Source organism: Pseudophryne corroboree, chromosome 3, assembly GCF_028390025.1.
Source record: "Pseudophryne corroboree isolate aPseCor3 chromosome 3, aPseCor3.hap2, whole genome shotgun sequence".
NCBI classification, from domain to species: domain Eukaryota; kingdom Metazoa; phylum Chordata; class Amphibia; order Anura; family Myobatrachidae; genus Pseudophryne; species Pseudophryne corroboree.
In genome coordinates, this window is record NC_086446.1 from 742,425,932 (window position 1) to 742,441,502 (window position 15,571).

General features: G+C 48.7%; 1 protein-coding gene across 4 annotated transcripts in view; it reads left to right on the forward strand.

The window, feature by feature from the left end:
- Positions 1–15,571, forward strand: part of HPS1 (HPS1 biogenesis of lysosomal organelles complex 3 subunit 1) — a 95,575-nt gene that overhangs the window by 26,610 nt on the left and 53,394 nt on the right. The window contains exon 1 of one of the 4 annotated variants that reach the window (XM_063962279.1): positions 7,665–8,033. The exons of 1 other annotated variant lie outside the window; for it this stretch is intronic. The gene's annotated coding sequence lies outside the window, so the exon portion shown is untranslated. Of the gene's footprint in view, positions 1–7,664; positions 8,034–8,125; positions 8,146–15,571 lie in introns of those variants that run through there. 2 more of the 4 variants (XM_063962276.1, XM_063962277.1) reach the window with 2 other exon arrangements.

Sequence of the window (15,571 nt, forward strand, 5' to 3'; positions counted from 1 at the left end):
GGGGTACCAGATTTGTGAAAATCGGCCCTGAGGAACCAGAGATATTCGAGTTCAAAACAGTGGTCCCCATCCAAGACTGTTAATTGCTCTTCCCAGACAAATATCTCGAGTTCTGTCTGACTTAGAGTTTTTCTGATGGTATACAGCAAAAGTTGGGACTCTCCTCTTTTGGTGACCCCTCGCAGCTTGTCTCTACTATGCCCAGAACCAGAAATATCAGCTTTCAAGCAGCTGATCCCTGCTCCAGCTCCACACGCCCAATATGTAGTTTTATATTTTCGTTGGTGGATTTCCCTCTGGCTCCTAAACTCTGATCCCCAAGTCCCCAGTACCTGCTGAAAGGTGGGACTCTCTAGTTTTTTTTTATCCCATTAAAGCTAAGAAATATATTTCCAGGAACTGGAGATATCTGCAGTAAAGCAAGCTGCCTTTCCACCAGAAAATGATGCATATTAAGCCCACTCCACTACTGACCCCTCCCCTGTGTATTAAACACCCCCTACCACCCTTGAAGTCACGTACCCTGGCCCCTTCATTCAGTCCAATGTCCCCTTCTACAGTTTAGTGTTCTCCTTCCTGCCCCATCTGTGCAGTAAAGGAGTAATTAGCATTTAGCAGAAATTATTTCTCCAGGTCATACATGCTGAGCGAAAGATAGAACCCCCCTTCTGCCCGCGGGACATCAAAGCTGCCGCTGATAGAACCCCCCACCCCTACCACTGATGGGTGGGTAGGGGGCCCAGTACATTGCTGTGCCCAGGGGCCTACACTGCTGTTAAGACGGCTCAGCCTACACACCCACTCATGGGAACCGATAAAGAAAAAATCTTAACATGCCCCTCCTGCGGTCCAGCGCTGTCTCTCCACATGCTTCCATATAGTGACTGGTTGTCAGTACTCTGATTGCCTGTTTCCTGACATCAGAAACGTAGTAAATTTGTGAGAAATATTAATTTTTACTTTGCAAATGTACGCATATTTAAAATAAAAATGCAGATTGTGATATATTTGTCCCTTAGGCAACAAGTGTTTATGGTTATCGCTGACACATAGGGTCCCAGGACAGATCCACCTCCCCTACTACATGTGGACATTTTAGGGAACTAAGGAAAACGGCATTACATATGAAAGCCATGTTCTCTTTGGGAAACTATTTATTTGGGTGATAGGGATAATCTCAACCAGTGGCGGTTCTTGCCACGGGCAAGCGGTACTTTTGCCCGGGGCGCCGCCTTCCGGAGGGCGCCGCACCAGGGCAAGATCCGCCACTGTGCCCCCCGCAGTGCCCTGCTGGGCCCCCCCCCCCCCCCCGCTTTGAAGGGAACCAGACGCGTAGCGTCTAGTTTCCCTTCATTGAGAGGACCTTAGTTGTGCGGTGCGCGATGACGTCATCGCGCACCGCACAGCAAAGGTCCTCTCCATGAAGGGAAACTAGACGCTACACGCGCACCGCACAGCAAAGGTCCTCTCCATGAAGGGAAACTAGACGCTACGGTCTAGTTTCCCTTCGTGTAGAGGACCTTTGCTGTGCGGTGCGCGATGACGTCATCGCGCACCGCACAGCATAGTGGCACAGACACTAGGGGTCATAATTGACCTCTAGTGTCTATGCTGTTCTATGGGAGAGACGTAATAACGTCTCTCCCATAGATCGAAGAGAAGAGAGAGGGGAGAAGAGCGGTGCCGCCGGCGGAGGGGGTCTGGATCAGGAACGGGGATGGTAAGTATTCTTTTTATTTATTTATTTATTTTCTTGCAGCGTCGTGACCACGCCCCCAATTGAAGCCACGCCCCCATATTTTGCCCGGGGCGCCACAACTCTTAGAACCGGCCCTGATCTCAACCCACAGTAGTCACCCAAACTTTCTCCAGCACCAGGATCATTTGTTATTATAATTCCTGTATCACGTGTCCCCCAACATGTGTTCTCCTCTTAGAGGTACATTTATTAAATGTCGATTTTAATAGATTTTGGATCTGAATAAATCGACGTTGTGTTTCAGGGGCTAAAACGTACATTTGCTAACTGTTAAAAATGAATATTAAATATCGTCTGTCAATAAATTGCTCTTTAGAACCTGAAACACAACATCGATTTAGATTGATTTGAAATCGATTAAAGTAAATGTAACACCCCAGGAACTTAATTGCATCAAGACCACTTCAGAGATACAGAATACTGTATATTGTTTATGGATTATTTTATAAGAGAAGAGCTGAAATGCCTAGTTATGCACAGTGGCAAACACAGGCTTTCTAGAGGGGGGTTTCCAAATGTAGTCCAAAATCTCTCGCTCTGTGGAACATTAGCGCCAGTGTAGGAGTCAGGGGGAGTGGTAGAACAACCTAGTAACAACCCTGGACATTAATGTAAACATTGGTCTTTTCTTTTTATACACTGGACACTGTATGGAATACAGTATTAATATTTAGCACTATAGATGGTCTATAGTATAGCCTGTATCAAACATATTTAAATAATATTAATAAGTGGTCAGGAAAAGGTTAAACATACCATAATAAATAAATACACAAATATAATAGAACCAGTACTGCACTTTCTAAGCACACATTCTCCCACCTCATGGTAAGGCTCCTGTCTCTTCTTCCTAGTAGCTACTCTCTGGTCCAGGTCACTGATTGAGGACTCAGATCCACACACACAGCAAACTTGGTAGAAGTAGCTGCTGCCACTGGGCATGTGCATCAGCTCTGCTCTGTCCCTTAAACTGCATGCTGTGGCTGCGGCTCTCACATTGCTATTGTTGTCATAATTTGAGCCACTAACCCCCCTGCATTTGCATATGATGTAGGAGCTGTGTAACCCTTCGTTTTACGAATGTGTGCTACAAAGATTTAATAAAGGTGATGTGGGTTTTGTTTATAATTACTAAAACCATATTATAAAGTGGAATTAAAAGATGAAAATGCTGATAATAAAATACCATGTACGGGGGGTGGAGGGGGAGGGGCAGCTGCAAGGGGGTGCAAGTTTTATACACTCCCACATCTAGATATACAGTAGATACACAATGTGTAGTAATTAAACATATTTATACCACACAAGTGAATATAGTGCCTGACACAATCCTTAGTGTGCTGTAATGACAGGATTATGTGACGGAATAATCCGTGATTGTGCATCTGGAATGGGGTAGTAAGGAATGAATAATACTCCTAGATGCTCTGTAACTAGAAACGCAATACACTTAGTGTACAATTTATATACAACACATGGGTATGGGTCGTTGGGTCGACACAACTTAGGTCGACAGTCCTATTGGTCGACATGCATTAGGTCGACAGGGTCACTAGGTCGACATGGTCATTAGGTCGACAGGTCAAAAGGTCGGCATGAGTTATTTAACTTTTTTGGTGTCGCTTTCTTCGTAAAGTTTCCGGGAACCCCAATTAGTGCACCGTGTCCCCTCGCATGGCGAGCGAGCTTCAGGCATGGTGCCTCACTCCACTACCACTGCGCTCGCCACAGGTTGCCGTTCTCAATCGTAGTCCACGTGGATCGTAAAGTATGAAGTTGTCCAAAAAAAACTCACGTCGACCTTTTGAACGGTCGACCTAGCACATGTCGACATAATGACCATGTCGATCTGGTGACCCTGTCGACCTAATGCATGTCAACCAATAGTGGTCGACCTAATGACTGTCGACCTAAGTGGTGTCGACCTAATGACCGTATCCCCAGCTCATTACCATACTCTAATCCAGGCATTCCCAACCGCGGTCCTCAAGGCACACCAACAGTGCAGGTTTTAGTGATATCCAGGCTTCAGCACAGATGGTTAAATCAAAATAACTGAGGTACTAATTAAGTCACCTGTGTTCAAGCCTGGATATCACTAAAACCAGGACTGTTAGTGTGCCTTGAGGACTGAGGTTGGGAAACACTGCTCTAATCTAATGTAGTGTGCAAAAACTCATCACTATTCTCAGTCCTTTGGCTCCATCTACTGGTCAGTATGTGAAATGAATTCACAGAGTATGTACACTCAGCCAGTACTGTACTATGGAAACTGACATTTGAGTCCTGATTCAGAGTTAAACTGGCCATATACTGCAGAAGAGGAGGAGCAATGGGACGATAATCGGAGTGCTTCTATACACTGTCTGTCCTATGTATAGAGCATACTATCCAACCAGGGGCGTAATCAAACTTTGTGGGCTCCACACAGCAACATACTGTACTGAAGAGCAGGGCCGGTGCTAGGGTGTTCGGCGCCCTCCTGCAAAATATAAATTTCCGCCCTCCCATACTTTATAAGGGGACAGCGTGCGTTGAAAAAAAGGTGTGGGCTCTCAAGGAAGGGGCGTGGCCACACAGTACACACAAATTACACCATATAGCAGCACAATCTCATTCACATTACACTGCACATACTAGTGCTGCTTATCCACATAATGCCCCAGTAGTAGTGCTGCTTATTCACATAATGCCCCCAGTAGTAGTGCCGCTTATACACATAATGTCCCCAGTAGTAGTCCCGCTTATACACATAATGCACCCAGTAGTAGTAGCGCTTATACACATAATGTCCCCAGTAGTCGTGCCGCTTAATCACATAATGCCCCCAATAGGAGTGCTGCTTATACACATAATTCCTCTAGTAATAGTGTTGCTTACACACATAATGCCCCCAGTAGTGGTGCCGCTTATACATAATGCCCCCTGCAGCAGCTGCCGGCTTTGGGCTCCTTGTGAGTTCTGGCCCAGTGAGCAGGCCGAGGGAGCGAGTGTTATGGTGTATGCGCACTATTGGTGCAGCCGCCGAAGAAAGTTGATATTGGGGGACGCGTATCACCGGAGAGGTGAGCTAACGCACTCCAATATCGGCAGCAAGCATGTTAATATATGCTGGCGAAGTATGTACCCACTTCACCACGATAATGCGATGAAGCGGGTTTGAATAGTTAAAGAATGATGTATGCTTTATGATACATCTACCTGAAGTGCCACTTATACACATTATGCCCACACACACACACACACACACATACATATACACATAGACAGAGCCGTAACTAGACATTTTGGTGCCCTGTGCCAGAAAGAGAATTCGTGCCCCCTCCCCCCGTATCCAAAATAGGGAGAGTGTGCGCCGAAGCGTGCGCAAAAAATATAGGTGTGTGGCTTCACGGGGAAGGGGCGTGGCCACATAATAGTACCAATTCACATTACATTCACAGTAGTGTCCGTTATTCAAATCACAACATACAGTAGTGCCGCATATACACATTACACTACAGAAGAGTCCCTTACACACATTACGCCAGGTAGAGTCTCTTACACACATTATGCCAGGTAGAGACCCTTACACACATTACACCAGGTACAGACCCTTACACACATTATGCCAAGTACAGCCCCTTACACACATTATGCCAGGTAGATCCCCTTACACACATTACGCCAGGTAGATCCCCTTACACACATTACACCAGGTACATCCCCTTACACACATTACGCCAGGTACAGCCCCTTACACACATTACACCAGGTACATCCCCTTACACACATTACGCCAGGTACAGACCCTTACACACATTATGCCAGGTAGATCCCCTTACATACATTACGCCAGGTACAGACCCTTATACACATTACGCCAGGTACAGCCCCTTACACACATTACGCCAGGTACAGCCCCTTACACACATTATGCCAGGTACAGCCCCTTACACACATTACGCCAGGTACAGCCCCTTACACACATTACGCCAGGTACAGCCCCTTACACACATTACGCCAGGTACAGCCCCTTACACACATTACGCCAGGTACAGCCCCTTACACACATTATGCCAAGTACAGCCCCTTACACACATTATGCCAGGTAGATCCCCTTACACACATTACGCCAGGTAGATCCCCTTACACACATTACGCCAGGTACATCCCCTTACACACATTACGCCAGGTACAGCCCCTTACACACATTACACAAGGTACATCCCCTTACACACATTACGCCAGGTACAGACCCTTACACACATTATGCCAGGTAGATCCCCTTACACACATTACGCCAGGTACAGACCCTTATACACATTACGCCAGGAAGAGTCCTTTACACACATTATGCCAGGTAGATCCCCTTACACTCATTACGCCAGGGGAAGGAGGGGATTAAAACCTGTTAAAATTAAAATAGAATAACATGCAGCAGCCCACAGTCATTTGTATCCCAAAACTACACCTCAGCATCCTGTGCTGCCAGATGCATCTGGTACTGTCCTCATCCCTGCGCTGTATGGGTGACTGGGCACGTCGATGTCCCTTTATGGTCCCCTACTTTTAGTCCCCATTGTCCCTATGAGTGATTCCTCCTTTTAGTCCTCATTGTTCCATTAGTGGTCCCTCTTTTTAATCTCCATTCCAGGAATCCCTCTTATAGTCCCCCCTGCCTGCAGAGCCCTGGGGAACTCACTCTGCCTTCCCACGATCTCGGCGATGTGCTTAGAGCTGGAGATAGGGACCATCTTGTTGGTGTTGACGCTCTTCCTGCGCACTGTGAATGCGCCGGGTACACGAGCAATCGTCCTCATCAGCCTCCATCTGACCCAGCCTTCGGATCCCGTCACCACTCAGGAGACTGGCGTCGGAAGACCGACAGCTGCCATCCCAAAGGTAAGTATCAGGGGCACTGTTAGGGATAGGGCTCGGAAGGGGGGGGGGGTGGTTAAGGGTTAGGCACTAAGGGGGGTTAGCTCTAGCTGAGAACCCCAGAGGGTAAGGGGAGTGGGGTAAATTTAATTATCCGCTCCAATGTCGGTAACATCCACTGCACACTCACTGACAATGTAATGTCACACAGCTCAGGCTGGGCAATGAACCAGGCTGGCATATCTGGGAAATTGATATGCAACTTTATAACCTAGGTCCATGCCCCCTAAGCCTCTGGGCCCCATAAAAATGGCACACTGTGCACCAACCATAGTTACGCGCTTGTTGCCAACTCAACACAACCACTTTCAATGACACACCCGCGACACGCCCATAACACGCCCATAAGACAGGCCATCTGTGTGTATGCAGTAAGCCACCTCCCAGTCACTGTTGATGGGTGGTACGTCCACCTCTGAATCAGGCCTTTGTATCTGCCCCACCTATAGCGCTGCATGGTTTTGCCCAGGTGCAAATTACTTATTTTATCGTCCTTTTTTATATTTGTTCCTACAGTAGCTCTGTACCAGGCCATGATGATGCATATGTGTGATACAAATGTATTATGTGAGAATAGAAGGCTGGCAGGTGTGTTCATTATGCATACCGCCCCAACTGTCCCGATTTTCACAGGACAGTCCCGTTTTTCTGGGACTGTCCTGCTGTCCCACCCACGGGCCCCAGTGTCCCACTCAGAGGGGGGGGATGCATACCTCCCAACATTGATGAAGTGGGAGTTTGGACTTCTGCGCAGTGAAGCTGTGTCCAGGAAAACGGGCGTAGCCTCATGGAAATGGGGTGTGGCTTTGTGTGGATGACGTGATAGCAAACCATGCCTCCCGATTTCATCTCTGGGGGGTCACAACCAGCTCCTGTCAATTTTCAAACACAGCATCTTACATGACAGTTAGGAGCTGATTGGCTGGGACTCTATTGCTCTCTCTCCACTGAGAGGTGGGTGTGTCAAACCTGCTTCTAAAGAGAGAAAGTACAGAAGGTTACCAGTTAGCTTCCTGCTATCATTTATCCAGCAGCACAATCTAGAAAATGACAGAAGCTGGGTGGTTGCATTGGGCAATATCTTTATCTCTTTAGCAGGTCTTATACATCTCCCCCTTATGTGACACGCAGATAGTGCAGTGATGATGTGCATGCTGCAGCTGTACAGACGTATACAGAGACGTATACAGCACAAGCTGTGCCAGTGATTGCACTGCACACACTTCCCTCCTCCTCCCAATGGGTTCAGATCACATGACGCTGGTATGTGCATCACATGTCTGAGTGCAGGAAGTGTGGCAGCAGCAGGACACACACAAGACTCTGCTGCAGTGTTCCAGAGGTGGAGATCTAGGTATGTCTCATGCTCTCTTACACTCTGACCATTACTAACCAGGTGCTACTCTCTGCATTACTGCTGCCCTGTCCTGCACTGATACTGCTCTATAATGTCTCAGCTGCTGATGGTAAATGATGCAGAGACACTGTCCCAGATTCTACACAATCCCTGATATAATTGCACTTAGGGTAACTATGTCCTGCGCTGCACCATATGTTCTGCAGACTTGCCTGGTGTGTGTGGCTGCAGAGGTCTCGGTGTTATACTGTGTGTGTGGCTGAAAGGTCTTGGCGTTATACTGTTTGTCTGGTGTGTGTGGCTGCGGAGGTCTCGTGTTATACTGTGTGTCTGGTGTGTGTGGCTGCGGAGGTCTCGTGTTATACTGTGTGTCTGGTGTGTGTGGCTGCGGAGGTCTCTGTGTTATACTGTGTGCCTGGTGTGTGTGGCTGTGGAGGTGTCGGTGTTATACTGTGTGCCTGGTGTGTGTGGCTGCGGAGGTGTCGGCGTTATACTGTGTGCCTGGTGTGTGTGGCTGAAAGGTCTCGGTGTTATACTGTGTGTCTGGTGTGTGTGGCTGAAAGGTGTCGGTGTTATACTGTGACTGGTGTGTGTGTCTGCAGAGGTCTCTGTGTTATACTGTGTGTCTGGTGTGTGTGTCTGCAGAGGTCTCTGTGTTATACTGTGTGTCTGGTGTGTGTGGCTGCGGAGATCTCGGCGTTATACTGTGTGCCTGGTGTGTGTGTCTGCAGAGGTCTCTGTGTTATACTGTGTGCCTGGTGTGTGTGGCTGTGGAGGTGTCGGTGTTATACTGTGTGTCTGGTGTGTGTGGCTGAAAGGTCTCGGCGTTATACTGTGTTTCTGGTGTGTGTGGCTGCGGAGGTGTCGGTGTTATACTGTGTGTCTGGTGTGTGTGGCTGCGGAGGTGTCGGCGTTATACTGTGTTTCTGGTGTGTGTGGCTGCGCAGGTGTCGGCGTTATACTGTGTGTCTGGTGTGTGTGGCTGCGGAGGTCTCGTGTTATACTGTATCTGGTGTGTGTGGCTGCGCAGGTGTCGGCGTTATACTGTGTGTCTGGTGTGTGTGGCTGAAAGGTCTTGGCGTTATACTGTGTTTCTGGTGTGTGTGGCTGCGGAGGTGTCGGTGTTATACTGTGTGCCTGGTGTGTGTGGCTGCGGAAGTCTCGTGTTATACTGTATCTGGTGTGTATGGCTGCGGAGGTGTCGGTGTTATACTGTGTGTGTGGCTGCGGAGGTGTCGGTGTTATACTGTGTGTCTGGTGTGTGTGGCTGTGGAGGTGTCGGTGTTATACTGTGTGTCTGGTGTGTATGGCTGCGGAGGTGTCGGCGTTATACTGTGTGTCCGGTGTGTGTGGCTGAAAGGTCTCGGCGTTATACTGTGTTTCTGGTGTGTGTGGCTGCGGAGTTGTCGGTGTTATACTGTGTGTCTGGTGTGTGTGGCTGCAGAGGTGTCGGTGTTATACTGTGTGCCTGGTGTGTGTGGCTGCGGAGGTCTCGTGTTATACTGTATCTGGTGTGTGTGGTTGAAAGGTCTCGGCGTTATACAGGTTGAGTATCCCATATCCAAATATCCAAAATACGGAATATTCCGAAATACGGACTTTTTTGAGTGAGAGTGAGATAGTGAAACTTTTGTTTTTTGATGTCTCAATGTACACAAACTTTGTTTAATACACAAAGTTATTAAAAATATTGTATTAAATGACCTTTAGGCTGTGTATATAAGGTGTATATGAAACATAAATGAATTGTGTAAATGTAGACACACTTTGTTTAATGCACAAAGTTATAAAAAATATTGGCTAAAATGACCTTCAGACTGTGTGTATAAGGTGTATGTGAAACATAAATACATTCTGTGCTTAGACCTGGGTCCCATCACCATGATATCTCATTATGGTATGCAATTATTCCAAAATACGGAAAAATCCCATATCCAAAATACCTCTGGTCCCAAGCATTTTGGATAAGGGATACTCAACCTGTACTGTGTGTCTGGTGTGTGTGGCTGAAAGGTCTCGGCATTATACTGTGTGTCTGGTGTGTATGGCTGCGGAGGTGTCGGTGTTATACTCTGTGCCTGGTGTGTGTGGCTGCAGAGGTGTCGGTGTTATACTGTGTGGCTGCGGAGGTCTCGGTCTTATACTGTGTGTGGCTGCGGAGGTCTCGATGTTATACTGTGTGCCTGGTGTGTGTGGCTGTGGAGGTCTCGGTGTTATACTGTGTGTCTGGTGTGTGTGGCTGAAAGTTCTCGGCGTTATACTGTGTGTATGGCTGCGGAGGTCTCGGTGTTATACTGTGTGGCTGCGGAGGTCTCGGTCTTATACTGTGTGGCTGCGGAGGTCTCGGTCTTATACTGTGTGTGGCTGCGGAGGTGTCGTGTTATACTGTGTGCCTGGTGTGTGTGGCTGCAGAGGTCTCGGTGTTAAACTGTGTGTCTGGTGTGTGTGTGGCTGTGGAGGTGTCGGTGTTTTATTGTGTGTCTGGTGTGTGTGTGTGTGGCTGCGGAGGTCTCGGTGTTATACTGTGTGTCTGGTGTGTGTGGCTGAAAGGTCTCGGCGTTATACTGTGTGTCTGGTGTGTATGGCTGCGGAGGTCTCGGCGTTATACTGTGTGTCTGGTGTGTGTGGCTGAAAGGTCTCGGCGTTATACTGTGTGTCTGGTGTGTATGGCTGCGGAGGTCTCGGTGTTATACTGTGTGCTTGGTGTGTGTGGCTGCAGAGGTGTCGGTGTTATACTGTGTGCCTGGTGTGTGTGGCTGCAGAGGTGTCGTGTTATACTGTGTGCCTGGTGTGTGTGGCTGCAGAGGTGTCGGTCTTATACTGTGTGTCTGGTGTGTGTGGCTGCGGAGGTCTCGGTGGTAAACTGTGTGCCTGGTGTGTGTGGCTGCAGAGGTGTCGGTGTTCTACTGTGTGGCTGCGGAGGTCTCGGTCTTATACTGTGTGTGGCTGCGGAGGTGTCGTGTTATACTGTGTGCCTGGTGTGTGTGGCTGCGGAGGTCTCGGTGTTATATTGTGTGTCTGGTGTGTGTGTCTGCAGAGGTGTCGGTCTTATACTGTGTGCCTGGTGTGTGTGGCTGCAGAGGTCTCGGAGTTAAACTGTGTGTCTGGTGTGTGTGGCTGCAGAGGTGTCGGTGTTTTATTGTGTGTCTGGTGTGTGTGTGTGGCTGCGGAGGTCTCGGTGTTTTATTGTGTGTCTGGTGTGTGTGTCTGCAGAGGTCTCGGTCTTATACTGTGTGCCTGGTGTGTGTGGCTGCAGAGGTCTCGGTGTTATACTGTGTGCCTGGTGTGTGTGGCTGCAGAGGTCTCGGTGTTAAACTGTGTGTCTGGTGTGTGTGTGTGGCTGCAGAGGTCTCGGTGTTTTATTGTGTGTCTGGTGTGTGTGTGTGTGTGTGTGGCTGCGGAGGTCTCGGTGTTATACTGTGTGTCTGGTGTGTGTGGCTGAAAGGTCTCGGCGTTATACTGTGTGTCTGGTGTGTATGGCTGAAAGGTCTAGGCGTTATACTGTGTGTCTGGTGTGTATGGCTGCGGAGGTCTCGGCGTTATACTGTGTGTCTGGTGTGTGTGGCTGAAAGGTCTCGGCGTTATACTGTGTGTATGGCTGCGGAGGTCTCGGTGTTATACTGTGTGCTTGGTGTGTGTGGCTGCAGAGGTGTCGGTTGTTATACTGTGTGTCTGGTGTGTGTGGCTGCGGAGGTCTCGTGTTATACTGTGTGTGTGGCTGCAGAGGTGTCGGTTGTTATACTCTGTGCCTGGTGTGTGTGGCTGCGGAGGTGTCAGTGTTATACTGTGTGTCTGGTGTGTGTGTGGCTGCGGAGGTGTCGTGTTATACTGTGTGCCTGGTGTGTGTGGCTGCGGAGGTCTCGGTGTTATACTGTATGGTGTGTGTGTGGCTGCGGAGGTCTCTGTGTTATACTGTGTGTTGGTGTGTGTGGCTGCGGAGGTGTCGTTGTTCTACTGTGTGCCTGGTGTGTGTGGCTGCGGAGGTCTCGGCGTTATACTGTGTGTCTGGTGTGTGTGGCTGAAAGGTCTCGGCGTTATACTGTGTGTCTGGTGTGTATGGCTGCGGAGGTCTCGGTGTTATACTGTGTGCTTGGTGTGTGGCTGCGGAGGTGTCAGTGTTATACTGTGTGCTTGGTGTGTGTGGCTGCGGAGGTGTCGGTGTTATACTCTGTGCCTGGTGTGTGTGGCTGCGGAGGTGTCAGTGTTATACTGTGTGTCTGGTGTGTGTGTGGCTGCGGAGGTGTCGTGTTATACTGTGTGCCTGGTGTGTGTGGCTGAAAGGTCTCGGCGTTATACTGTGTGTCTGGTGTGTGTGGCTGAAAGGTCTCGGCGTTATACTGTGTGTTTGGCTGCGGAGGTCTCGGTGTTATACTGTGTGCTTGGTGTGTGTGGCTGCGGAGGTGTCAGTGTTATACTGTGTGTCTGGTGTGTGTGTGGCTGCGGAGGTGTCGTGTTATACTGTGTGCCTGGTGTGTGTGGCTGCGGAGGTCTCGGCGTTATACTGTGTGTCTGGTGTGTGTGGCTGAAAGGTCTCTGCGTTATACTGTGTGTTTGGCTGCGGAGGTCTCGGTGTTATACTGTGTGCTTGGTGTGTGTGGCTGCGGAGGTGTCGGTGTTATACTCTGTGCCTGGTGTGTGTGGCTGCGGAGGTGTCAGTGTTATACTGTGTGTCTGGTGTGTGTGTGGCTGCGGAGGTGTCGTGTTATACTGTGTGCCTGGTGTGTGTGGCTGCGGAGGTCTCGGTGTTATACTGTATGGTGTGTGTGTGGCTGCGGAGGTCTCGGTGTTATACTGTGTGTCTGGTGTGTGGCTGCGGAGGTGTCGGTATTCTACTGTGTGCCTGGTGTGTGTGGCTGCAGAGGTCTCTGTGTTATACTGTGTGTTGGTGTGTGTGGCTGCAGAGGTCTCGGTGTTATACTGTGTGTCTGGTGTGTGTGGCTGAAAGGTCTCGGCGTTATACTGTGTGTCTGGTGTGTATGGCTGCGGAGGTCTCTGTGTTATACTGTGTGCTTGGTGTGTGTGGCTGCGGAGGTGTCGGTGTTATACTCTGTGCCTGGTGTGTGTGGCTGCGGGGGTGTCAGTGTTATACTGTGTGTCTGGTGTGTGTGTTGCTGCGGAGGTGTCGTGTTATACTGTGTGCCTGGTGTGTGTGGCTGCAGAGGTCTCTGTGTTATACTGTATGGTGTGTGTGTGGCTGCGGAGGTCTCGGTGTTATACTGTGTGTGTGGCTGCGGAGGTCTCGTGTTATACTGTGTGTCTGGTGTGTGTGGCTGCGGAGGTGTCGGTGTTATACTGTGTGCCTGGTGTGTGTGGCTGCGGAGGTCTCGGTCAGAGTTGGCCATAGGCAAACTAGGCAATTGCCTAGGGCATTTGATATGCCTAGGGGCATCATCAGCTTCTGCTGATTAAAATGATATGCGACATGCATATATTCTGTATGTAGCATTTCATATGCAGATACAGCCACAGTCTCACACAGTATATTGGCATGCTGCATATCAGTTTAATCAGCAGAAGCTGCTTGTGCATCCTAGCCACATAGCAATGCAAATAAGATGCATTTTCATAAAAAAAAAAAAGGTGCCCGACGTTAGCATTGATGCAAAATTTGTGAGGACACATCTGTATCCAAGCAGAGGCAGAGGTCACAGTGTTAGTGGAAGTGTGATTGCTGTGTGCATGTGAGTGGGTTGGTTGTGCAGTAGTGTTCAGAATATGTGTAAGGAGCATTATGTGTGTCATGTAAAAATGCATTAATAATGTGCAACATATGTGTAAGGGGCACTATGTGTGTCATTATGTGTATAAGGGCATTAATAATGTGCGGCATATGTGTAACAGGGTACTACTGTATTGTGTCATTATGTGTATAGGGGCACTAATATGTGCAGCAAATGTGTAGGGGGCACTGTGTGTGTCATTATGTGTATAAGGGCATTAATAATGTGCGGCATATGTGTAAGGGACATTAATGAAGGTTGTCATAATGTGTAAGGTGCATTATGTTTATAAGGACATGAATGTATCTCATATGTGTAAGGGGCATTACTGTGTGGAATTGTGTATAAATGCATTACCAATGTGTGGCATTATGTGTATAAGGTGCTCTACTATGTGGCGTTGCATATAGAAAGGGCACTACTGTGTCATCTAATGTGAATAAAGAGCAATAAGGTGTGGTGTAATGTGAATAAGGAGCAATTCAGTGTGATGTAATGTGAATAAGTGGCTCTACTGTGAGGAGTAACGTTTATATGGTAAAGTGATACTACTGTGGGATGTAATATGAATTATGGACACTATCGCAAGATAAAATGTGAATAAAGTTGCAGTACTGTGTGGCGTAATTGGAATTGGGGTTACTATTGTGTGGCCATGCCCCTTCCCAGCAAGAAGATGCCCCTTTTTGGGCTGTGCGCCAAATGTGCAAACTGTTCCTATATAAAATATAGGGGGTACAAGGACTGCTATGGGTGAGGGGTGATGGTGCTGGGAAAGAGGTGCAAGGTCAGAGGCAGAACCAGCGGTGGTGCTAGGGGGCACCAGCCAAAATCTTGCCTAGGGCATCATATTGGTTAGGGCCGGCTCTGGTCTTGGTCTTATACTGTGTCTGGTGTTTGTGGCTGAAAGGTCTCGGCGTTATACTGTGTTTGTGTGACTGAAAGGTTTCTGTTATACTGTGTGCCTGGTGTGTGTGGCTGCGGAGGTCTCGGTGTTTTACTGTGTGCCTGGTGTGTGGCTGCGGAGGTGTCGGTGTTATACTGTGTGCCTGGTGTGTGTGGCTGCGGAGGTCTCGTGTTATACTGTGTCTGGTGTGTGTGTGTGGCTGCTGAGGTGTCGGCGTTGGTATCCGTTCACATGGTCGACCATGTTATGGTCGACAGTCATTAGGTCGGCCACTATTGGTTGACATTGACATGGTCGACATGGACGACACATGAAAATGGTCGACACATGAAAAGGTCAACATGAGTTTTTTTTACTTTTTTTTCTTTTGGGGAACTTTTCCATACTTTACGATCCACGTGGACTACGATTGCAACGGTAATCTGTGCCAAGCGAAGGCACCATGCCCGAAGCATGGCGAGCGGACGCGGTGCACTAATTGGGGTTCCCAGTCACTTTACGCAAAAAACAACAAAAAACTCATGTCGACCTTTTCATGTGTCGACCATTTTCATGTGTCAATGTCGACCAATGGTGGTCGACCTAATGACTGTCGACCATAACATGGTCGACCATTCATACCGGAACCCTCGGCGTTATACTGTGTGTCTGGTGTGTGTGGCTGCGGAGGTCTCGGTCTTATACTGTGTGCCTGGTGTGTGTGGCTGAAAGGTCTCGGCGTTATACTGTGTGCCTGGTGTGTGTGGCTGCGGAGGTCTCGTGTTATACTGTGTGTCTGGTGTGTGTGGCTGAGGAGGTGTCGGTGTTATACTGTGTGTCTGGTGTGTGTGGCTGCGGAGGTCTCGTGTTATACTGTGTGCCTGGTGTGTGTGGCTGCGGAGGTCTCGGTGTTATACTGTGTGCCTGGT